The following is a 26,355-nucleotide window of genomic DNA, read 5'->3' on the forward strand; positions in this document are numbered from 1 at the left end:
AATCAATTCAACCAAGCAGGCAAAGACCAAACAATTAGACCACTATATCCTTAGTGAAATTTCCGAAGCTTTGAGCATCCCAGAAATTTGGTTTCCAGCATCAGACCCAAATGGAAAGAAACAGAGGTAGTGTGGGAAAATCCAGCTAGTCAACATCCCAGAGCAGGGGCTTAGAGCAATGGCTATATCCAAAAACCAAGAAGGCTGCTTTTGTTTCTTAGAATAAACAACACACCGAACGAAAGTCCAGAATGCCTCCATGTTGTTAGTGTTGTATTTCGAAGTTTTCTTACCTCTAGAAAGGTGAAAGAAGTTCCTAGGGGAGTCTCAGTGAGCTCCTTGAAATGTGAGAGGAATCAGAAAGTGGCAGCCAGATGAAAGGAGTCTGAGAAAGAAAGAAAGAAAGAAAGAAAGAAAGAAAGAAAGAAAGAAAGAAAGAAAGAAAGAAGGGAGGGAGGGAGGGAGGGAGGAGAGAGAGAAAGAAAGAAAAGAAAGAAAGAAAGAAAGAAAGAAAGAAAGAAAGGAAGGAAGGAAGGAAGGAAGAAATAGAGAAAGAGAAAGAATAAGAGGAAAAAAGAAAGGAAGGAAAAATAAAAGGAAAAAAAGAAAGGAAAGGAAGGAAGAAAACCAGCTGATATTTGTGTTAATATTGCTGCATAATAAATCTGACCAGAGTCACAAGTATAACAAATTATCATGGCCATTTTGTTATGAGTATAGAGCTTGTAGATTGAAATCTGGATGCTTAGTCAGTTTTCTCAGCTTCCTGGAACAATATCTTGGTGATATTCAAGTGGCTCATTGTCTGGTCTAGAAAGTTCACAATGTCATCACCACTTGAACAGTCTTGACAGGTTGCTCTGGGCCTGTTGATCCAATATTACAGGATGGCAATCCAGCATTGCTGGATGCATGACAGAACCAAGCAGAAGAGGAAATACATAACTTTGTGATTGAGCCTTATTAAGTCACATGGTCTACTCTTGTTAAAGGTACATTAAATGAAAGAAGAGAATTACACTATTTTTTTAAAAAAGACTATTTTGTTCTTGTTTGTTTGTTTGTTTTGAGGTCACAACCAGTGTTGCTCAAGGCTTACTCCTGGCTCAGGGAAACATTTGGGGTGCTGGGAATTGAGCCCATGCAAGGCAGGTACCCTACCCTCTGTACTGTCTCTCTGGCCTCTGTACTTCATCTTTAAAGGAGGTGTATTGTCAAAGACATTTGTAGAAGATCTTGCAGATAAGAAGTTATTGTTGTCCTATCTTTAGAAATATAGTTGGGTGTGCTGGGAAAGCTTTTGAGCAGTCCCCAGGTTCATTCTGATTCATTTGGTCTGAAGAAGTGGTTCCCAATCTGGTGTAGTGCTTGATCATCTAGTTGTTTTAATGGATACTGATGCCTTACCACAGAATCCAAACACTAAAATACATTGCATTTCTACATGTAAACAATGAACTAGAAAAGAAGGAGATCAAGAAAACAAATTAGAACTAGGGAAATAGCTGATGCATATGCTTTGCATGCAGGAGGCTTGCATGTGATTCCAAACACTGCATGGCCACTTGAGCACTGCCAGGAGAACCACCAGGTATGACCTAAAAGAGGAAGAAAAAAGAAAAGAATCCTATTTTCCAACAACATCAAAAGGACTCAAATTCCTCTCAATGCGTGTTAAAGATCATAAAGTACCACAAGGCACGAAGACAGGAGCAAGACTATTTTCTCTGCTGTTTGAGGAATCTATAGAATTTTCATGCTGAATATTCCCTGGAAAAGCCCTTCCAAAAAGTAAATTTTAAACATTTAAAAAAAGTAAATTTTTAAAATGTCATATTTATTGGTAGGAAATATATACCAGTGGAGGTAAGGGTGTTAAGAACATTATATGACTAAAATCCAACCATAAGCAACTTTGTCACTTGTGCATCTCAAGGTGATTCAATTAAAAAAAAAACCACAAAACTCACAAAACATTTATTTATTTATTTATTTTATAGTCAGATGTTTATTTAAAATTTGTATTGGTCAACTTGGCGTTTCCCACCAACTTGGGGAGCAGAAACCTTCACAGGCTTCACAATCTTTTGCTTAGGGGCTGCCTTTGTGGGAGCCTTAGCAGCAGCCTTGCTGTCTGTTTAGATGCCTGCTTCGCTTTCTTTGCTTCCTTGGCAGCCCTGATAGCTCCTTTCCGTTGAGCCTTTCTAACTTCAGGTTTCTGATTCCTCTTGGCCATTATATCAGCAAGAGATGCACCAGTGATAGCCCTTTGGAACTTGACTGCCCGACGAGTTCTTTTCTTCTGAATTTCTTCCGACTGTCCTTTTTTTTTTTTGGTGCTTTCTTCTGTAGAAGACAGTCCAGTTTATTTGCCGAGGATTTCTCTTGGAGAGGAGTGCAGACTCGCATTTTGCATTAAGATACTGGAAAACCGTTCCATCGGTCCTGGTGAAGCGCCTCCCATGTCCAGGGTAGATCTTGTACCCACTGAAATTGCACAGCTCGACCTTCATGGCTGCAGCTCCCAGGGAGGACGAAAGATGGCTTAATACAATACATACATGTCAGTAAAATTTAGGAAACTTTGTATGTCACTGTCACTGTCCTCCCGTTGTTCATCGATTTGCTCGAGCGGGCCCAGTAACATCTCCATCTTGAGACTTGTTGTTACTTTGTTTGGCATATTGAATACATCACGGTAGCTTGCCAGGCTTTGCCGTGCGGGCAAGATACTCTCGGTAGCTTGCCAGGCTCTCCAAGAGGGGCAGAGGAATTGAACTCGGTTGGCCATGTTGGCTGCATGCAAGGCAAATGCCCTACCTGCTGTGCTATCGCTCCAGCCTGAAACTTTGCATAAAGTTACCTAATATATTTTAAAACTTATTATTTTGACAAACCAAATTTGTGTTCTATATAAAAATAACTGATGTTATATTAAAAGCTCTGTCTCTTTATAATTTGAATCTGGTGATCCAGTTACTGGTGACCACAAGGATCCTTCAGTTTAATAATGTTTTGACTATGTGGTTTTGACTATGTGGTTTTTTCCCTTTATTAGTTTACTCAAGTACACACATTTTTAAAACACGGCTTTTGACTTTTTGGGTCGCACCCAGTGATGCTCTAGAATTACTTCTGGCTCTGTGCTCAGGAATTACTCCTGGCAATGCTTGGGGGGCCATATGGGATGCCAGAGATCAAATCCATGTCGGTCATATGCAAGACAAACACCCTAACTGTTGTCCTATCACTCAGGCCCCTAAATTTTTTTTAATTGACTAAATTTCTGTGGTTTAAAATAATTGATAACAATGCTTTCCTGTGTACATAATTCCAATATCAAACCCCTTGCTCAAACCCCTTGCCACTATTCCCACCTCTCTACCCCAACGTTCTCAATGCCTCCCAGTCCCACAAACTCAGTGGTATGAATTAGTTCTTCCATTATGTTGCCTTGGCCCTTTGTTGCTACCTTGCTTTGAATTCTTTAAATCCCACATATAAGAGATCATTCTATATCTATCCCTTTCCTTCTGACTGACTTCACTCAACATGATATCTGTTGGATAACATTGGGTTGTTCTCCTCTCCTCTCCTCTCCTCTCCTCTCCTCTCCCCTCCCCTCCCCTCCCCTCCCCTCCCCTCCTCTCCTCTCCTCTCCTCTCCTCTCCTCTCCTCTCCTCTCCTCTCCTCTCCTCTCCTCTCCTCTCCTCTCCTCTCCTCTCCTCTCCTCTCCTTCTCTCTATCCCACCCACATGCTCTCTATCTTTTCTTTCATACCCACTTTCTATCTATTTGAAATAAAATTTTTGTTTCTTTTTTGGGCCACACTCAGAAGTGTTCAGGGGTTACTCCTGGCTCTGTGTTCCTGGATCTCTCAGGGATCACTCCTGGCAGATTTGGAGGATCATATGGGATGCTGGGGATCAAACCCGGATTGGCTGTGTGCAAGGAAAGCAAGTGCCCTACCCACTTCACCATTGCTCTGGCTTCCTGAAATATTTTTAAGGGAGAAAAAGGTGGGCTGGAGGGATATCACAGATCTAAGGCATTTTTCTTACATGCAGTCTACCCTGGTTTTCCCCAGCACCAAACATGGTCCCCAAGCTTTGCCAGGGATCACTCATAAGCATATAGCCAGGAGTAAGCCCTAAGAACTGCCTGGTGTGGTTCCCTCAAAAAAAAATAAAAATATGTATTTCAAGTGGTACAACACGGAAAGTATCATGCTAAGTGAAATGAATCAGAAAGAAAGGGATAGACATAGAAAGATTGCATTCATCTGGGGAATATAAAGTAACAAAATATGAGATTAATACCCAAGAATAGCTGAGATCAGCACCAGGAGGATTACTCCATAGCTTAGAGGCCAGCTGGGCATTCTAGGGGAAAGGGCAGCTCAGATAGAGAAGGGAGCACCAAATAAAGGGTGTTTGGAGGATCCTCCCAGGAGGGGAGATGCATGTTGAAAGTAGACTATGGACTGAACATGTTTGCCATTCAAAACCTCTTTTGCAGACCACAACACCCAAAAGGAGAGAGAGAACACAAGGGATCGCCCTGCCACAGAGGCAGGATGGGATGGGAGGGATGGGGGTGGGAGGGATATTATCCATGGTGGTGGAAAATGGGCACTGGTGGAGGGATGGGTATTTGATCATTGTATAATAGAAACTCAAGCACAAAAAATTGTAAATCTACAACTGTACCTCATGGTGTTTCACTAATAATAAAAAATATGTATTTAAGGGGAAACAGGGAAACATAGAAATATGAATTTCTTTGTTTTGGAAATCCAGGAAGAGGATGTAAGTCACTACAGGACTTACCTGGTTTCACCCAGGCACCACCTAAGGTCTGGGTGGGCTGGATCTGGCAAAGGTCCTTGAAGATGCTGGCTGCCTTGTGGGGTGGGTCGGATATAGGATTGCACATTTGCTCAGTGGGGAGAGTGGATCTGGGATCCCCTCCAGCCTCAATGGGCTCCTTGTGAGCAATAACCTTCACAGCTCATTAGCTGCACCTGCTTCCACCTGGTCCTGGCTTGGATCCTACCATAAGGACGAGAAGGAGGCAGAAGCAGAGGGAAATCTTCAGTCTTTCCACCAAGAAACGCAACTGACTGGGCCCCAGGTGCAAAGGGGTCATCGTGGGGGTGGGGGAAGCTCAATTACAACTGACCTAAGACTCAGTTCCTCCTTTCTACTTACTGAGTCTGTTTGGCAAGTTATTCAATCTCTCTGTACCCCAGTTTCCTCATTCTTCAAGTGGGGGTCATAAAGGTTTATTTGGAGAGTTGCTGTGGAAGTTGAATGGAACATGAGCTTAGTCAATGTCCAGCACATGGGAGACTGGGAAAGTGCTCACGGAAAAGGCAAACCCTGGGTTGAACACAATGTTTGTCTGCCAGACCAACCAGAAGAAAAGTCCCTCAGGACAGTGGCTTAAACCACCAGTGGGGATGTGTTCATCATAGTATGGGAGGTTAGAAGTTCAAGATTAAGGTGTCCTGTTCTCTCTCCTGGGCTTGTCCCAGCCCTCTTCTGCTCCTTCTCATAGTTATACTGCTGTGTCCAGCTCTCTTCTTCTGAGATGAATCCAGTCATGCTGGATCCTGGCTAATTGCCTCATTGATTCTCTATCACCTCACTGATTCTCCATCACCTCTGTGAATCCCATCTCCCATCTCCCAGATGCAGTCACTTTCCAAGGTACTGGGTGGGGTGGAACTCCAGCAGAAGGGTGTGGGAGAACCTCCCATTCAGACCCTTAATAGTCACTAGCAATACATTTCTGGATGTTTCAGCGAATTGCTGATTGTGCCGTGCTTGGGAAATTCAGATTCTTAATAGCCCTCTTTTCTTTGACAAATGGAATGAGAGTACTCTTGATCCTGCACCAAATCACTGCTGTCTCAGAGTGGCTCTGTCAAAGGCTGATATAGTCCTTGCTGCATAACAATCTGGTGTACTTGTTGAAAACAAGAGACGAGTTGTCAATTGTCCTGTCTGACTGGGTGGGCCATGACTGAGACCCACCTGGAACCAAGACCTCATCCATTCTGAGCCAGAAGTGCTCAGCAGACTCTGGGGAGAACGAAGCTCTCTTAGATCATTTTCCTTAATAAATGTCCCTCTCCAGAGAGTCCAGGTGAGACCAAGTGAGGCACATTTGTCTCTGAAAAGCAATAAAGTGAATGAATGAAGATAGAATTTTGCCTTTGATAATTTGCAACATCTTGAAGATTTCTCAGAGTTAAAAAAAAACAACTAATACCTATGCATGTGACATATAACGCAACAGGTTATTTTTACTTGAAAAATTATATGATAGCTATGATAGCTATTAATATAGCTGGGTAGGCTATATGCTTCCTCTGGATGAAGTTATGGGTTTCACCTAGCTCCAAATACACACACACACACACATGTTCATGCACATGCATTTATAATACCGTATAACTCAAAATAGCAGACATCCCATTAAAGTTACCTTACACTGGAACTTTCTTCTTAGCATTTAATTAACTGCCATTGTTTTATTGGATAAAGAAGTTCAGATTTTCCTGTTCAAAAAACAAAGCCCAGATGAGTAAGGGTCAAGGAAAGAATTAAACTGTATTGAAACTATCTTCATCTTTACCCTGGTTCTCATCTCTCATCCAACACCTAGCAGATCTTTGTCCAGTAATAACTAATGATTATTCCACCTTGGGACTCACTCCTCATGTCTCATGGATTACATCATAATTCTTTCTTACTCCAAACACAGTGCTTCCTACAGATTCTTCCCCATCTCCTTCTCCCATCTCTCTCAATCCCTATCCTAGTTATTCTCCAAGTCAAGCCCCACACTGCACCATCAGCCTTTCCCAGGAACTTGTTGGAAATGAAGTTCCAGAAGCAAAGGTAAGTGTTCCCCGACCTCTTGGACACAGAGCATGTGGTCTGCAATTTGTGATTCAACAGCGCCAGGTGAGTGCATGGCTACTGGAGTTTACAGGATGCTGCTCCTTCCTGTTCCTTGGAGTATTTCCTCTGCCGCTCCTCAGAAATGTGCTCTGCCTATCTGCTTCCTATTTCCGTTCGCCTGAATTAAGGAATCAGAAGGAGGGTTGGTTCTCTTTTGCCTGAGTCCTGGCTCAATAACATGAACTGTGGTCTGTGAATAGTGAGTCAATCAACACATATTGATTGGCTAAGTGAAACAATGACTAGCAGAGAAGGCCTCCCCTTAATCCCCGCCCCCCACCCCCATCAAATGGGATTGAAATAGTTTCTATCTAAGGAGGCAGGAAGAGAAAACAAGGTAACTAATAGTAATGTCCCAAGGAAGTTGGACAGATGACCAAAAGCAGGTTGTTAAGAATAGCTGAGATCAGCACCAGGAGGATTACTCCATAACTTAGAGGCCAGCCGGGTATCCTAGAGGAAAGGGCAGTTCAGATAGAGAAGGGAGCACCAAATAAAGGGTGTTTGGAGGATCCTCCCAGGAGGGGAGATGCATGTCGAAAGTAAACTATGGACTGAACATGTTTGCCACTCAATGCCTCTTTTGCAGACCACAACACCCAAAAGGAGAGAGAGAACACAGGGGATTGCCCTGCCACAGAGGCAGGGAGGGATGGGGGGATGGGGGTGGGGGGATATTATCCATGGTGGTGGAAAATGGGCACTGGTGGAGGGATGGGTATCTGATCATTGTATAATCAAAACCCAAGCACAAAAAATTGTAAATCTACAACTGTACCTCATGGTGTTTCACTAATAAAAAAAAAAAAAGGAAAAAAAAAGCAGGTTGTTAGAGGCAGCGGGAAGAGGTGTACCATTTTTGTAGGAGTTCCAGGTTCACTGCACATGAAGGGACAGAAGACAGTGTCTCCTTGAGTCACAGAGGTCTGAGCTGTGTGATTCACTGAGGTGTAGATTCTTTTCCTGTCTAGACAGTTCATGTTCACAGAGGCAGCTGATAGTGGGCATAAGCTGGCTGAACACTCAGATGCATTTGAACCAACGTCATGGAACACCAGAACTAAGTCAGACACTTCCCCACCATGAGCGAGGCCACAACAGTGAGATTCAGTGTGGACTGGAGTGGGTGCCCAGTGCTCGAGGGGTAAGGAGGAAGGAGCAGTTCTCAGAAGCTCTGAGAATCGAGACTGAATCCTGATTCTGGGACAGGACCCTGCAAAGCCCCTGCACAGGTATACCTCACTGCATGACCCTCTGAGCATTTGCTGCTCAGCGCTGCAGACTCATTTCTGCCTTGCCCTCCCCACCGACTCTTGTCCTCACTCACACAGAGAGGCTTCAGCTAGTGTTACCTTTATTTTAAGATGCCTTTAAAACTGTTATTTCTGGGGAAGCTGGAGGAATAGAGGCATGGGCAGCTCTGCCCAAATCCACAGAGTCTCTGTGTCTTTACATTGGTCTCTATGACTGAAAAACAGTGGTGTGGTCTCAGTCATTTGTTCTTTCTAAATTCAAGGCCTGCTGCGGGTTGGTTTTGATGACTACTCTGGTCATGAGTTCTAATAGAATGAAAGTGCAGAACAAAAAAAATACGAATACTGAAGAGAGAATTTAGTGGAGTGACTGCATACATTGTAGCACTGTAGCACTGTCCTACCACTGTTCATCGATTTGCTCGAGCAGGCACCAGTAACGTCTCACAACAGATTGTGAGATTTGTTGTTACTGTTTTTGGCATATTGAATATGTTACCGGTAACTTGTCAGGCTCTGCCGTGCGGATAAGATACTATCGGTAGGTTGCTGAGCTATCCGAGAGGGGTGGAGGAATTGAACCGGGGTCAGCTGCATGCAAGGCAAACACCCTACCCACTGTGCTAGACTGTATATACTAGAAAAAAGTTTTTTACTCCCCAGTTATTTGGAGTAATATGCCTTTAAAACAGTGAGACCCGGGTTTTTAAAGGCACTGTACAAGGACTCAACTTAGAAGTGTGGGCAATATGCTACTACAAAATGAGGCTGGCCATGGAAAAGAGGCCACTTAGCAGACACTGGGATTGGTGGAGAAGTTCCAAGGGAGGTGCTCCCCTTGCCACTTCTGGGTTTCTCTCCAGCCTTAGTGGTTTCTGGTGGGGAGCCAGGTAGGAATGAAGAAGTTTGTGTCAGAGGGAACTTCACTGACACATAGAAGCAGCTCTTCCTCTGATCACCTTCATGTCCCTCTTGGGTGCTGGCTTCCCTCTGAATCCACAGATGCTTAAACAAAGGGCCCTTGAGGGACAGGGCAGTTATGATAGGGAAGGGACTGCTATGACAATGATAGTTGAAAATGATCACTCTGGACAAAAGCTGAGAGCTGAAAGTAGGTAAAGGAGCAAACTTGATAACCTTTATGATAACCATAATGCCTAAAAGGAGAGAGAGAGAGAGAGAGAGAGAGAGAGAGAGAGAGAGAGAGAGAGAGAGAAGAGAGAGAGAGAGAGAGAATCTGTATATAGGCATGTTGGGAGTGGTGGGAGGTGGCAGGAGGGCAACTGGGGACATCGGTGGTGGAAAATGTACACTGGCGAAGGGACAGTTGTTGGAACATTATATGACTAAAACCCTATCAAGAACAACTTTGTAACTTGTGTATCTCATGGTGACCCAGTACAAAAACAAAATTCAAAAAACAAAACAAAAGGGCCTAGCCTCATCCGGCATGCAGGCATCAGAGTGTCCCAGAAAGATCCTCAGGGAGGACTTCTTTGAATTCTGTCCACAGTGCTCAACCTGAAGGATGATGACCATTCCCTTTACCTGCTTGCAATCTTTGGCTCCTCTTCTTCCCTGTACTGGGGACCATGCTGGGACTCTGAGACAGAACTCCTGTTACCAGGAGTTGTTCCTGCCATGGTCCTTTGGTCTGTGACCTTTCAAGGACTCCCGGCATCGTTTCCAAACTTGGGGGGAAATGTGTGGCTTCTAAACATGCAATTAAGACTAACACCAAAATGTAGCATGGATCAGTCAGTGTGGCTCCACTCGAACCTTATATGATTACTTTAAAATATAATTGTTTTTTGTTTGCAGGTCGGGTAAGACCTTGCATGTGATCAATTCAAAGTCTGACTCCGGCAAATGCTTTTAGGCCCAGGAGTGATCCCTGAGCACAGAGCCAACAGTTTGAATTTTAAGAATGCATTTATAAGAAAATGCTAAATTGGAATGATAGAAATAACAATTTATGTGTTCTGTGGGATATGAAGATGCTGTAATGTGTTCACACTGAGGTGAGACAGAGTTGGAAACTGAAGTCTGAGGCATAAACTGGGCTCCATGGTGTAGTAGTTTGGCAATTGTAGACAAGTCAATGAAATGCGTAGAACATCATTTTATTTCAAAATAAGTTAACTTGAGCTCAAGGTCATTTAAGGCAACCTGTAAATCCTAAAGTGACTGTGAAATGTTATTTGCTTTTATGAAGAATAGAAGGCAAATAAGTCAAAGTAAATGAAAATATTTCCTCAAGTCATGCCACCCTACTCCTTATTTTGACCCTCATTTGGTGTGAGTAGGCATGTTGGGAGAAGCATTATCTCCCAAAGCCCTTAAAAAGTGTTCAGGGGTCTGAAGTTTTCTATGAAATAGTGGGGAGTTGATATCTGTTCCTGCTGATATCTGCTGAAAAGAATATTTATATAGGTTAGTTTATGTTCCTCATAAGTAACTTAGAATAAAGGTGATAATAAGAGCAAATATTGAAAGGGAAGATGATGCAACTCAGATACTGTCACTGTACTCCTGTTGTTCATCAATTTTTTCGAGCAGGTCCAGTAACGTCTCCATTGTGAGACTTTGTTGTTACTGTGTTTGGCATATTGAATACATCACAGGGAACTTGCCAGGTTCTGCCATGGGGGCGAGATACTCTCGGTAGCTTGCCAGGCTCTCTGAGACGGGCGGAGGAATCGAACTCGGGTCGGCCATGTTGGCTGCATGCAGGGCAAACGCCCCACCTGTTGTGCTATCGCTCCAGCCCGCAACTCAGATAGTGCATGTCAATAACCTCTTTCAATTGATATCCATCAGTCACCTAACTGGTGTGCATGTCCAACCCCAGCCCCCAGACCACCCTGCAGTCTCTCCTGTATCATCTCATGGAGTGCTCCCTTGGTCCGGCCAGTGAAGTGCATGCCAGGAATGTACTCAAGTGTGGGAAACTCAGGGAGAACTGGCTCTTGACTTGGACAGATGTCAATGGCAGTGCATCAAAGAGCCGGGTTGCAAAGAAAAGGTAGAAACACCTCTAAGTACAACAAAGATCCCAACACTGCAACTAATTAGCACAACATCCAAGAAAAAGTATCTAAAACACTTCAATCTGGTTAAATGCTTTATAAAGATGCCTGGGGTCAGTATTTCTGGTAGGAATCTGACTTCCTATGAACTAATTCTGGCTTCCTTGCCCACAGCCTCTGTACCAATATGTTTGTTTTATTCACCAGCACCTAGGAACCCCAGTACATTGCCATCTCCAGGCCTATGAGTGCATCCCTACCCCACCCCAGCACCCCCAGCTGTCCACTTCGCTCATTGTGCAAGACACAGACCAGGGCTATTCCTTTCCAAAGACTTCCTTGGGTCCTTCACACTCCAAGGACCTGTCTGACTTCCAACTTAATAAGCCAGTATTGGTACTGGCTAATATAAGATCTACACTAATTTAAGATCTACATTTATCCTTCGATTTGAATATAGTATTATCTAGGATATCATGTGTGACAGACTCTGGGGAAGAGAAGTAAACAAATAAGTCCATGCTGCTGCCCCAGAGGACACCGTGGCATTTGGGCATCAAGGAGAAGGGCATGAAACAGAAACTGAGGACAGAAGACTTGAGCATGGGGAAGAGGTCACAGAAGATGGCATAGACTTGGAGCTGGATTTAGGGGGAGATGAGTAAGTTGGCTCCATGGAGAAGTCAAGAAAGAGCAGGTTCCTATCCACAGAAGTAGGAGAAAGGAACTTATCTGGTGGCTGGGGCTGTACTTTTTTAGAGCACAACCAGCACAAGACACTCAGGGCTGGTTTCTTGGTCCAGCCTAAATCTGTGTGAAGATAAATGAACCACTGGGTGTCTCTGAACTGGTTCGCTCAGCTGGAAAAGTGGTCAATATCACCACCATCCAAAGGCTTTAAGAATGAATAATTGTAAATCCAGAGTGATGTATTGTCAAGGATTCATGAAAATGAACTCAGGATTTATTCTATTGTCTGATAGTTTCCCTACCCAAGATCTCTTTTTGATTATTTTCACAGAATTTCTTTCATTACCCTTTTACTTTTTCAGCATATTTTTATCTTTGCATCTTAAGGGAATTCTACCTTGTGTATGCCATGGGATTTATTGTAGGGAGTTTGGGTACAAAGAACCATGTTCTGCTTAGAGGGCAGAAAGCAAAGGTAGTAAACTGGAAGTGGGCTTGGGGAATGGAGTTTATCCTACATACCTGAAAATTGAGTCTCTTTACATGAAGACTCCAAAAAGGATGCTATATCCTATGTACCTCTTTTATCCTTTGGAGCTGGTTCAGGGCTTAGAAGAACACCTTGTGGTTCAGAGTTAGGAAGAATGTCCTTGGTCTGTGCTGGCTGTCATCCATGTGATTGATATTTTAAAGTGCAAATATTCATTTTGGCCCTACTATGAATAGAGTATGTCTGGCCTGAATTTTGCATCCTTATTTTGAGTTGAGGAAAAATATGCAAAGAAGTCAAAGAGATTACTTTTTATCTGACTACATTTTTCCCTTCTTAGAGTAATAAGGTTTATTTTGGCAAATAAAATAAAAAATGAATCTTTAGTAGATAATATACAGAGTAACTAAAAATACATTGCCAGCCTCTATATTTTTTTAAAAATTTTTATTTTAATGAATCATTGTGAGATACAGTTATAGACTTGCAGAGTTTCGTGATTACGTTTCAGTCAAACAATGTTTGAGTACCCATCCCTCCCCAGTGCCCATTCTCTACCACCAATGTTCCCAGTATTCCTCCCGTCACCCCATCCCTCCCACCCCCTGCCTCTGTGGCAGACACATTCCCTCTTACTCTCTCTCTCTCCTTTGGGTGTTATGGTTTGCAGTATAGGTGCTAAGCCAGCCTCTATATTTTGATTGGAGAGTTTTAATTCAGTTATACTTACAGTAATTACCGATTTTTTAGAAAGGGAGTCTTGTTTGATTTCCATTTGCCTGATAGCTTTTCTCTTGCTCCTTGCTTCCTCCTTTACTGTCTTTGGTATTTGATTTTGTATTGTTTAGTTTTGGAGCCATACTTGATAGTTCTCAGGGACTATTCCTGGCTTGGTTCTGGGGATTGTTTCTGGTGATGATATGGAATCATGAGGTGCTGGCATTGAATCTGGGTCTCCACTGTGCACAGCAAGTGGTGTTTTGATTTTTTTTTTTTTGCACTGTAATGCTTTGATTCCATTCTCACTTCCTTATTGTAGATTCTATAGCTATTTTCTTTTGGGTTGACATAGGGGATTTCATTTAGTACACAAAAGTTATAACGTTCTATTTTTAATTTATGCCAACTTAATTTCAAGGGCACACAAAACTGCTCCCCACCTTCCCATTCTGAGATCTCAAACTACACATTTTATTTTCATACTAATATATGGTATGTATTAATATTTGTTTAAACCATATAGAAAATTAAAAGTGGTGTGGAAAGAGAAATAATGCAGGTGTTAAGATGTTTACCTTGATTGTAGCAGATCTTGGTTTGATTCTCCGAGCCACACATAATCCCTGTCCCAAGCACTTCCAAGAGTGACTCCTGAGTAAAGAGCTAGGAGTGACTTCCAGCACTGCAAGTGTGGCATCCCCTCAAAACACTAAGAACAAATGAAAATAAAAAGTGGAGTTACAAGCCAAAATTGTAATAATACTGGGTTATAATTATCTATACATTTACTTTCACAGAATATCTTTATTTCTTTTTACAACTGCAATTTACTGCCCCATTTTATTTTATGCAGAGGACACTAGCATTTCTTGCAGGCTATGTCTGTGGTAACAAATTTCCTCAGTGTTTGGTAATTTGTGAATATTTTAATTGCCTCTTCATTGATAACTTGTATACATTCCCCTTTTTTAATTTTTTGGGGGGAGGACACATACGGTGCTGTATGGGGGTGTTCCGGTCTCAGTGCTTGGGGTTTGCTCCAAGTGGTGCTTTCCTAGGCACTATGGGGTGCCCAAGATCAAACCTAGGTTGCTACACACTCACCCTGTCTCTCTGGCCACCTCTAATTTTTTAGTATGGTAACACACTACTCATACTCATTGCTAAGTGCCTCAGAGGTTGTCAATACACTACAAATAGTTTTGTAAATCAGCATCTTTATAAAAATAAAATAATTTTAAAAGAGAGTACTTGACATCTTCTTGACTTTTAAACAGTTGAAGAAAGGGTCAGAGAGCGCTCAATAGGCTAAGCACAAGCTTTGCATTCAGGAGACCAGGGTTTGATCCCCAGTACTGCATGATTCCTAAACTCTACCAGGAGGGTTCTGGAACAACAACAATGAACCAAAAACAAACAAACAAAAATCCCCAGCCAAACAAAATTAGAAGAGATACAAGTAGAGCAATTGAAAATTTAAGGATACACTTAAGTAATTAGCAAGGGAATTTGGGGTAGTGGGAAGGTTATGGAAAGTTTTGCATAGGAATTATGCTTTTTTATTTGTTAAGAGAAAATGCAGAATTTTATTTATTTATTGGTGATGATAGTGGTGGGAGGGCAGAGTTGGGCTACAACTCTGCATGATGGGAGTTGTTCCTGGCTCTGTGCTCAAGAGTGACTCCTGATGGTGTTCAGGGGATATTTCTGGCAAGCTCAGGAGCAGTGCCTGGTGATGATCAGGTCAAACCTGGGTCAGGGCTGTGAAGCTGCATACAAGATAAGTACCTTAACTTCTTCAGCCCATGAACTATTCTTCAGTATGTGACTGACTGTTGCCTTATACATGCACTGTTTTTCGTGCCTCTCAAGTGTATCAAAAAAATTGTTGAGATATTTTTTACAAAACTTTCTCAGTAAGCTAAGAATTAGTTGCCATTTGGCCCAGCAATTCCACCTCTGGATATCTATTCCCAGGTCACAAAAACATTCATGCAAAATGACATGTGCAGTTATTAGTCATTGCAGCACTTAGCATAATAGCTAAGATATGAATCACCCTAGATGTACAACTATAAAGAAGTGGACCATGAAGATGTGATATTTATATATATATATATATATATATATATATATACACACAATGGATATATGAATATGTAAATATATATATATATATATGTATCTCGCCCACACAGCAAAGCCTGGCAAACTACCTGTGACGTATTCAATATGCCAAAAACAGTAACAAGTCTCACAATTTGTTGTGAGACATTACTGGTGCCTATTTGAGCAAACTGATGAACAATGGTGCTACAGTGCTACATACACACAGAATTTTATTTATTTATTGGTGATGCCTATCCAGTTGCCTTCTTCCACAGCTCATGAGGCAGGCTTCTACCATGGTGCAATGTTACTAGCCTTTGTCTCTACTGACTTTTTGTGTTAGTCTCATATTATGTTATTTTATATTCCACACACACACACACACACACACACACACACACACACACACACATATATATGTAACACTGTCATTGTCCTCCCATTGTTCATCGATTTGCTCAAGCGGGCCCAGTAACGTCTCCATTGTGAGACTTGTTGTTACTGTGTTTGGCATATCGAATATGTGATGGGTAGCTTGCCAGACTTTGCTGTACAGGCCAGATACTCTTGGTAGCTTGCTGGGCTCTTTGAGGGGGCAGAGGAATCGAACCTGGGTCGGCCCGGCTGGTCACGTGCAAGTCAAATGCTCCACTGCTGTACTATGGTTCCACATATGGGCTCTATATTTGCCTTGCATGCGGCCAACCCAGCAGACCTGAGTTTGATTCCTCTGCCCCTCTCGGAGAGCCCGGCAAGCAAGCTACCGAGAGCATCTAGCCTGCATGGCAAGGCCTGGCAAGTTATAATGATATATACATATATATATTATGCAGCTATAAGGAATGATGAAATCATATAATTCATTGCAACATGGATGGAATTGGAAGATATGTCAAATGAGTAAGCCAGAAGAAGCAGGACAAACACAGGATGATTTTACTTACATGTGGTATATAGAATATCTGATCAGGAGAATGACATGCAATATTTTAAAAGAGGGTATGCCTAGCTTGTCCTTGGCCCAAGAGTATAGAGAGGAGAACATAAAAGGAAAGAAATTTAGAGGGGAAGAAGTGACATATGGGAAGCAATGGAGTAGGGGCAGGGGTCAAGGGGACTTATATATATATTGGTGATATAAAGCAGTGGTATGGCTAAATATCCAAACTACAGAGTCAACAATACTAAAAAATGAGGCCCAAACTTTAAAATGTTGATATGGGGATGGTTGGAAGGAACATGGGAACACTGGTGGAGGGAGATTTACACTGGTGATGGGATTGGTGCTGGAATATTGCATGTGTAAAACTAAACTATGCATAACATTGTAAAATATATTTAAATACAATTAAGTTTTTTAAAAAAACTTTATTGAATCATATGAGATACATTTACCAAAGTTTTTATGATTGCGTTTCAGTCTCACAATGACCAAATATGCATCCCTCCATCACAATGTCCCCAGTATCCCTCCTGCCACCCCCACCCCACCCCAACCCCTGCCTCTATGGCAGACAACTTCCTTCTTACTCTCTCTCTACTTTGGGGCATTATGGTTTGCAATACAGAAACTAAGAGACCATCTTGTTTGCCCTCTATCTACGTTCAGAACATATCCCATCCTGAGCGATCCTTCTAACCATCATTGACTTAGTGATTCTTTTTCTATCCAGTTGCCTTCTTCCACAGCTCATGAGGCAGGCTTCTACCATGGTGCAATGTTACTAGCCTTTGTCTCTACTGACTTTTTGTGTTAGTCTCATATTATGTTATTTTATATTCCACTATTAAGTCCAGACATTCTATGTCTGCGCCTCTCTTTCTGAATCATTTCACTTAGCATGATACTCTCCATGTTCATCCACTTGTAAGAAAAATTCATGACTTCGTCTTTCCTAATAGCTGCATAGTATTTGATTGCGTAGATGTACCATAGTTTCTTCAGTCAGTCATCTGTTCTCAGGTACGCAGGTTGTTTCTAGATTCTGGCTATTGTGAGCAGTGCTGTAATGAACATACGGGTGCAGATGATTTTTTCTACTGTGCACTTTTGCACCATTGGCATATATTCCCAGAAGTAGCATTGATGGGTCATATGGACGAGCAATTTCTAGTTTTTTTGAGGAATACTCATATTGTTTTCCAGAAAGGCTGAACCCGTTGGCATTCCCACCAACAATGAAAGAGAAACCCCTTCTCCCCACATCCGGGCTAGCACTGGTTGTTCTTGTTCTTTTCAATGTGGGCCAGTCTCTGTGGTGTAAGATGATATCTCATTGTTGTTTTGATTTGTATCTTCCTGATGATTATCTATGTAGAGCATTTTTGCTTGTGCCTTTTGGCCTTTTGTATTTCTTTTTTGAGGAAGTTTCTGTTCATTTCTTCTACCCATTTTTTGATGGAATTTTTTTTGGTAGTTTTTTTCTTGTATGGTTCTACTAATGTTCTGAATATCCTGGATATTAACCCCCTATCTGATGGATATTGGGTAAATAATTTTTCCCATTCAGTGGGTCTCTATGAAGTTTGGATACTGTATCTTTTGAGGTGCTGACGCTTCTTAGTTTAATGTGGTCCCATTTGTTTATGTTTGTTTCTACTTGCTTGGGCAGTGTTATTTCATCCTTAAAGATGCCTTTAACTTCAATGTCATGGAGGGTTCTGTCCACATTTTCCTCCATGTATCTTATGGATTCAGGTCTGAGATTGAGGTCTTTAATCCACTTTGATTGACTTTTATGCCCGGTGTTAGAGATCTGGGTTATTTTTTCATTTTTTGGAAGCAGCTGTCCAGGTTTCCCAGCACCATTTGTTGAAGAAGCTTTTCTCTTTCCACATCATGTTTCTTGCTCCTTTATCAAAGATTAAGTGATCATATATTTGAAAGCCTATGACAGAATATTTAACTCTGTGCCACTGGTCTGCATATCTGTTTCTATTCCAAAACTATGCTGCTTTAATTACCACTGCTTTGTAGTACGGTTTGAAGGTGGGGAAGGTGATGCTACCCATCTTCTTTTCCCCAAGGATTACTTTAGCTATCTGTGTGTGTGGGGGGGTACTTTTCCATATAAATTTCTGGAGTGTTTTGTCTATTTCTTTGAAGAATGTTATAGGTATCCTTATGGGGACCACATTGAATCTGTACAATGCTGTACCATTGTACAGTATTGAATCTGTACATTGTACACATTGAATCTGTACAATGCTTTGCCATTGTACAGTATTGCCATTTTAACAATGTTAATCCTCCCAATTCATGAGCAGGGGATGTGTCTTCATTTCCTAGTGTCCTCCTTTATTTCTTGAAGTAGTGTTTTGTAACTTTTTTGGTATAGATCCTTCACTTCTTTAGTTAAGCTAATTCTGAGGTACTTGATTTTCTGAGTCACTATTGTGACCAAGATTTTAAAAAAATATCTCTTTCTTCTATTCCATTATTTGCATATAGAAAAATTGTGGATTTTTGGGTGTTGATTTTGTAGCCTGCCACTTTACTATACAAACCTCTTGTTTCTAGGAGCTTTTTTGTAGAAACTTTAGGATTTTCTAAGTATAGCATCATGTCATCTGCAAATAGTGCTAGCTTGACCTCTTTTTTTCCTTTTTGGGTGCTTTGATATCTTTGCCTTGCCTAGCTGCTATGGCAAGAACTTCCAGTACTATATTGAATAAAAGTGGCAAAAGTGGGCACTCTTGTCTTGTCCCTGATCTTAGAGGGAAGACTTTTCGTTTCTCCCCATTGAGAATAATACTTGCTGTGGGTTTTTGGTAGAAGCTTTAGACTATACTGAGAAAAGCTCCTTCAATTCCCACTTAGTTGAGAGTTTTTATTGTGAATGAGTGCTGGATCTTGTCAAATGCTTTCTCTGTATCTATTGATATGATTTTTTTTTTTGCATTTTGGGTCACACCCGGCGATGCTCAGGAGTTACTCCTGGTTCTGCACTCAGGAATTAATCCTGGTGGTGCTCAGGGGAACATATGAGATGCTGGAAATCAAACCCTGGTCCGGTGCATTCAAGGCAAATGCCCTACCTGCTGTACTATCACTCCAGCCCCATCTATTGATATGATCATATGGTTCTTTATCTTTTCTTTTGTTGATATTTTGCATTATGCCGATCGACTTGCAAGTATTAAACCATCCTTACATCCCTGGGATGAATTCTACTTGGTCATGGTTTATGATCTTTTTGATGAATCATTGGATTCTGTTTGCTAGGATTTTGTTGAGGATCTTTGCGTCTGTGTCCATCAGGGATATTGGCCTGTAATTCTCTTTATTTGTGGTATCTCTGTCTGCTTTTGGTATCAGGGTGATATTTGTTTCATAGAAACTGTTTGGAAGTGTTTCTGATTCTTCAATTTCCTGGAAAAGTTTGGAAAGGATTGAGAGTAAGTCCTCTTTAAAGATTTGGAAGAATTCACTCATGAATCCGTCTGAGCCAGGACTTCTATTTTGGGGGGAAACTTTTTATTTACTGTTTCAATTTTCTCGATGCTGATAGGTCTGTTCAGGTACTCCAAGTCCTCTTGTTTAAACCTTGGGAGGCTCTAGGAATCCAGGAATTTCCCTATTTCCTCGAGATTTTCTTCTTTAATGGCATAAAGATTATCAAAGTAATCTCTGATAATCCTTTGAATTTCTGTAGTTTCTGTTGTGATGTCCCCCTTTTTATTTCTAATTCTCTTTATTAGGGTTTCTCTCTCCCTTTCTTTGCGAGTCTTGCTAGAGGTTTATTGGTCTTGTTTATTTTCTCAAAGAAACAGCTCTTGATTTCATTGATCTTTCCAATTGTTTTGGGGGTTTCCATCTCGCTAATTTCTGCTCAAAGTTTTAATATTTCCTTCCTCCTGACTATGTTGGGCTCCTTTTGTTGGTCATTTTCCAAGTTCTTAAACTGTGAGGTTAAGTTACTTATATGGGCTCACTCTTCCTTCTGAGAAATGCTTGTAAACCTATTAACTTTCCTCTTAACACAACTTTTGCCTTGTCCCATAAATTGTGGTAACTCATGTCTTCATTCTTGTTTTCCAGGAATCTTTTGATAACGTCTTTGATTTCCTTTCTAAACCACTCATTTTTCAGTAGTGAGCTGAACAATGTAGTAGTGAGTTTTGAGTAGTGAGTTTTGAGTATATGAAGTTCTTGAGATGTTGTTTGTCTGTGAAGATGTGTGTTGTTCCTTCTGATATGAATGAGAGTCTAGCTGGGGAAAGTATTCTCTATTTATTTATTTATTTATTTATTTATTTATTTAGATCATACCCAGCAATGATTCCTGACTCTGCACTCAGGAATTACTCCTGGCCCGGTACTGGAGGGTCTATATGGAATGCCAGGGAATTGAACCCAAGTCAGCCGAATGCAAGGCAAATGCCCTATCTGCTCTAATATTGCTCTGGCCCTGGGTGAAGTATTCTTTGTGAAGTATTTATTTCATTGAGTTTTTTCACTATATCCCCTCACTGTCTTTGGGCCCTCAAGGTTTCATCAGATAAGTTTTCTATAAATCTTAAGGATGCTCCTTTATAAGTAATTTCTTTCTTTGATCTTGCTGCTTTCAGAATTTTGTCTCTTTCTATGGTTTTTGTCATTCTGATAAAGATGTGTTTTGGAGTATTTTTATTTGGATTTCTTTTTGCTGGTATTCTTCAGACCACCTGACTCAGCTTGAGTGTGCTCTTCAGCTCTGGGGAATGTCTCATCAGTGATGGTTTTTACAGTTTCATCTTCATCAGGGTTTTCTTCCTGTCCCTCTGGGACTCCAATAATTCTTATGTTATTTCTCTTGGCTTCATACCAATCTTCTCTTGACATCTGTTGGTTTATTTTGAGGTTCTTTTCCATTTTCTACTGTTGTCTGAAGATTCTCTGCACCTCATCCTAGAGCTCACTGATTCTGTCCTCAGTAGCTGTTACTCTGCTGATGAGGCCGTCCCCTGAGTTTTTCAATTTGCCTACCAGGTTTTACAGATCTGTCATTTCTGTCTGTAATTTTGTTTGCATTTTCCTAATTTCTGCCCTCAAACCCTCTTGTATTTTATTGGCAGTGTGTTCATTGTTTTGTTTAGCTCTCTATGCATCCTTAATAGCTCCCTTTTAAATTCCTTGTCATAAGATTTGTATAGCTCACTATTACTCGTTGGGTCATCTGGGCTAGCTTCTTAAGTCACTAAGCCTGGTGGATTCCTGCATTGCTTTACCTTTGTGACCTGTGCACTTTGAATACCGTTACTATTGTGGGTTTGGTGTAGTATTAAATGAGGTAGAGGCTAGTGAATTATTGGCCTAATGTATTTTTGGTAATCAGACTGGCTTAGTGAAAGTTCCACAGAAGAGGCTAATTTATTGTCCTTATGGGGCATGAAGAGGGAGCTTAACTAGCAGCCACATTAGTGGCCTTGGCTCCAGAAGCCACTCCCACTGGGCCTCTGACCTGTAATTGGAGGTTTTAGGTCCTTGCAGCTTGAACCTGGAATTGGGACTGTCTCCTGCCTGTGTCCCGCCAGTTCCACGGAGTTCTGACCTTGAGCACATCCCCAGCTTATGCACAGGCACAGCTGCAGCTTAAATATTTTTTAAATTTATTTTAATGAAATACCTTGAGATACAGTTATAGACTTACAGACTTTCATGATTATGTTTCAATCATACAATGTTCAAGTACCCATCCCTCCACCAGTGCCCATTCTCTACCACCAATGTTCCCAGTATTCCTCCCACCCCCCCACCTCTTGCCTCTGTGGCAGGCACATTCCTTCTTACTCTCTCTGCTTTTTAAAGTGTTGTTGAGTTTCCTAGAATAACATTGACACTTCAAAGCTGTCTTGAGTTCTCCAGCCTGAACAGATGATTTGACATTTTTTTCATTGACGAGGCAAATCTTTCCCAATAACTTCTCTGTTGCAATACTGGCTTTTAAAGATGTGATTATTTTTGTTTCTTCCTACATTTTTGTCTACTTCTTCCTTTTCTAAAAATAAAATGAGTCAACTCTAGTTAACTTGGCTTTGACTTTCTAACTCCAGTCAATCCTGTCTCTCATCTTTCTTTGTCAGCTAGAGACTAACTCTAATCTCTCCTATTTTTGCTTATGACGATTTCAGGGTATTTTACACCCAAATAAAACCTAACATCAAATCTCCTATCTTCCAAAGTGGTTATCTTATCTTTCCCCTTCTTCTTTTCATTGATATCCTTTCCCTCTTTAGTTTCTGCTTGGCACAAACCACACCCCTCTTTTCTACTGAAGCACTGCCATTGCTGGTTATCAATGACATCTAAGTTTGGCAATGAGGTTTTTTTTGTCCTTCTCTTATATGTTGACTTTTTTGAAGGGAATAAAACTGTGACCTACTGGGTTTGATTACTGGCACCCCATATTGTCATATTGTTCGCCCAAGCCCTGCCAGGAGGGATCCCTGAGCACAGAGCCAGAAGTAAGCCCTGAACACCATTGAGTATGTCCAAACATTTTAAAAAGAAAAGGAATAAAAAACACTGTGACCTACTATGTCCTAAATATTTTTCAGCCTTTAGACCTAAATTGAAGCTCTACTTTCCTGGTTCTTTCAACTTTCTGGTCATGAGGTCTCTACCACCTTTGTTGAGTGCCTTTTTCACATCTCTTATAAGACAATTATAGCTTTACAGTTTCTGCAGAGTTTTTGAGGGAAGGTGGATCATCTGTTATTCATCTGTTATTCAGAATCCAACTACCTTACAGTTAAACCCCAGATTGAAGATTGAACAAGGGAAGGAAAGGGGAAAACTGTTTTTGCCTAGTAATGTAAAAGGCTACTACTCCTGTGATAGATCTGGAAGGTTGTGGAAGTTACATTATTTTTAGAAAAACGAACTTAAAATAGGAAGGCTGTGTAACTCATTGTGTCCCTGGATTGCTTAAACTCCACAGGGACCAGAATAAAGATGAGATATGCATTTAAAAAAAGGTAAAATGTATCTTTCTTCAAGGAGAGAAAGAGAAGTATGGTCTTCAACCCAGAAAGTTGAATATGCCCTGTGAAAAAGATAACTTTTCTGTTTGACATCTCACATCTTGCCTACATGGTTCTTACCTTGATCTAGAGCAACTCTGTTTACATTTTCTTTTTTCTCAGTCATGCAGCTAAATTTGCTCGAGCGGGCCCAGTAACGTCTCCATCGGAGACTTTGTTGTTACTGTGTCTGGCATATCGAATATGCCAGCAGCTAAATATCCTTAGTGTTTGGAATGCTCTGTCTTCCTTCATCCCAGACACACCTTTCACATCTCCTCAAAAGCTATCCCAGATCAAGGGTAAAAGATAAAATTTCTCTCCTTCAATCTTAACTATTTTTAAGTGTACTTGTTCAGTCACTGATCAAGCTGACTGAAGCAGGTATGGACTCCACAGTATTTTTTTAATTTTATTTTTATAAAGTTGTTCACAATAATTGCTTACATTCAACATTTCAACACCAATCCCACCACCGTTACAACTTCTCACCACCATTATTTAGATTTTTCCCACCACCACCCAAGTTCGGTCCATAGGCAGATGCTAAATAATTTTTTTTGTATTGCTTGTTATGCATAGTATGAGATATTGTGCAGTCGTAAAACTTTAAAAAAATATTTGGAGTCTAGAGGCATCTCTGTGGCATGCTGTTCTCTTCTGAGATTCAGTTGTGAGTCTCTGAATCATGGCCATTCATGCACTAAAATGGCACCCAGAGGCAGTTCTTGGGTATGACTTCCAGAAAACTGGAAGAGCAAAGAAATGGGGGGGGGGGGGGAAGTTGCCCATCCCGACTATGTGAAGCCTGGAGTTTTCAGTCACTAGTCCCACATACCTGGGTTTTTTTCAGCAGATTCATTCTCAAGCGTGGGGAGCTCAGAATGAGACTGTAGAGATCAGCTGTGAGCATGGCAGTGATTGGGTTCTGGAGGTTTGTGACTGCGGAGGGATATACCTGTCCCCTCCGAGGTGCTGCTGTGAAATAAGTCTAGCACAGTTGGGGAAGCATCTCTGTGACTTGCTGCTCTCTTCAGAGATTCATTTGTGAGTCTCTGAATCATGGCCATTAATGTGCTTAAATGGCCCGATTTTGATCTCTTTAGAGATTTACTTATGGGTCTCTGAAGCAAGGCTGATAAATGAGCTTGTATATCTGAGCTGGAGGTGGTTTGGGGGTGTGACTCCCACGTACCTAATTTTTGGCCATTTAATTACTGGGAAACTCGGTCCCAATTTGTTGGGGTCCAGTCAGAGGCACAGTAGCAATTTTGAGGTATCAGGAAACCTGAAGGCACCATCAGGCTGCTGATACACTTGCCCTACAGGTATAAGTTGACCTTCTAGGCGGCACCATAACCCCCCTCAATCTTAACTTTTAATTTCACCAATGACATACAAAGTACCTATGTCTGTGTCTTGCTTCTCCAAATAAGTGGAAATTCTTTAAGAGTGAAGATGTTCTTCATTTATTTAATTTCCTCTACAGACTCTAACAGAATGAGGGACATGTATTAATTAGCACATGTTGAAGGGAACAGCTGAATGAAGGAATGTTCAAAAAGAAAATGCTAAGACCAATCATAAAAATTGGGAAGAAATACTTTTTTAATCTTTGCTTCCCATGAAAATTCTCAAATAAAGTTACTTTTATTGCTGATCTTTGTATATATATATATTTTTTTTCCTTTTGGCTTTTGTATTCCTTTGAGTTTGACCAAGTTACATTTTCACATACAGATTCCTAGGAAAAATAGTCAAACAGCTTTTTCATTAATACTTTTTTTTACAACTATGGAGCATAATCAGATATGAATACAAAATGTTTGTTTGGCCTAGTTTTCCAAAGAAAGATAGGTTTTTTGGCAAATATTATTGTACTCGTTATTTCTAAACCATTTGTAAGTTTGGTTTAATCTACTAAAAATAGTAGATAACTTGACTTTAATACAATTAGGTTTTTTTCCCAGAGCAATATAAATGAGGTTCTTCAGGGGGAAGAAGTGTAAAGCAGATTATATCATCAAAGTTCTTAGGCCTTTGTTTATGAAATTGATATTATCGTTCTGGTCTGCACAATATTGCGGCCATGTATAACTAACATTTCCATTGAGAAGTCACAAAAACAGAGCATTTTAATTTATAAAAGTAATTGGGTTTATTTTCTTTGCTTGATAGCAAGTAAGTTTTGTCATATAAAGCAACTTTCTTTTTATTTAGCAGTAAACTTGAGGGCGTTTTGATATCAGTGAGTATCTGGCTTGTGATATTGAAATCTTGTCAAATTGTAAATATGAAGGGGAAAAATTCCAGACATTTTCTTAAATGTAGAAGTACTGCTATTTATTCACCCACTGGTTAAGCTGACTGAAGCAGGCACAAAGTCTACATTACCTTTTTTAAATAATTTTATTTATTTATTTATTTATTTTTCTTTTTATATTTATTTATTGAATCACTGTGGAAAAGTTACAAAGCTTTCAGGTTTAAGTCTCGGTCATACAATGATCAAACACCTTTCCCTTCACCAGTACTCATTTTTCACCACCAAGAACCCCAATATACCCCCTCCCAACCCTCCCAATGCCTGTGAGGTAGATGATTTCTACTTAATTTTTCTCTACATTGATTACATTGATTATTTCGACAAAAGACACACCATTATTGTTTAGAATTTCCCCCCACCCCAACAATCAGAATTGCTGAAAAGGCATTGTGAAATATTTTGTTTTCTATAGCTGGTTATGAGAATCATATAATGTCATGCGGCCTCAATAGCGGCCAAGCAATTTTGGATTTCTGTAAAGAGCCAGATAAATTACAAGATTGGTTTCTGTGTGTCTGGTGTTATGGCTGTGCCCGAGAGCCACTCGTGGGGGGCAACTTGTGACCTCGGTAGGGCTTGAAAGACGATCTGGTACCACCCCCCTTCCCATGAGACTGCAGTTGCCCCGTCACTGCCGGCTCATACCTGGGTTTCCAATAAGCTCTGAGGCGGCGTCCACCTTGTATGCGGTCCAGATGCATTTCTGCCAAAAGCCGTTGGATTTTGAAATTTGTTTCTGAGTCTCTGGGATCATGGCCATTAA

The 26,355-nt window shown here is 40.9% G+C and overlaps 1 pseudogene; it reads right to left on the reverse strand.

The window, feature by feature from the left end:
- Positions 1–1,996: 1,996 nt before the first annotated feature.
- LOC130035355 (60S ribosomal protein L24-like) lies at positions 1,997–2,539 on the reverse strand (annotated as a pseudogene).
- Positions 2,540–26,355: the final 23,816 nt, after the last annotated feature.

Source organism: Sorex fumeus, unplaced genomic scaffold (genome assembly GCF_029834395.1).
Source record: "Sorex fumeus unplaced genomic scaffold, SorFum_2.1 ptg000006l, whole genome shotgun sequence".
In the NCBI taxonomy this organism is placed as follows: Eukaryota; Metazoa; Chordata; class Mammalia; order Eulipotyphla; family Soricidae; genus Sorex; species Sorex fumeus.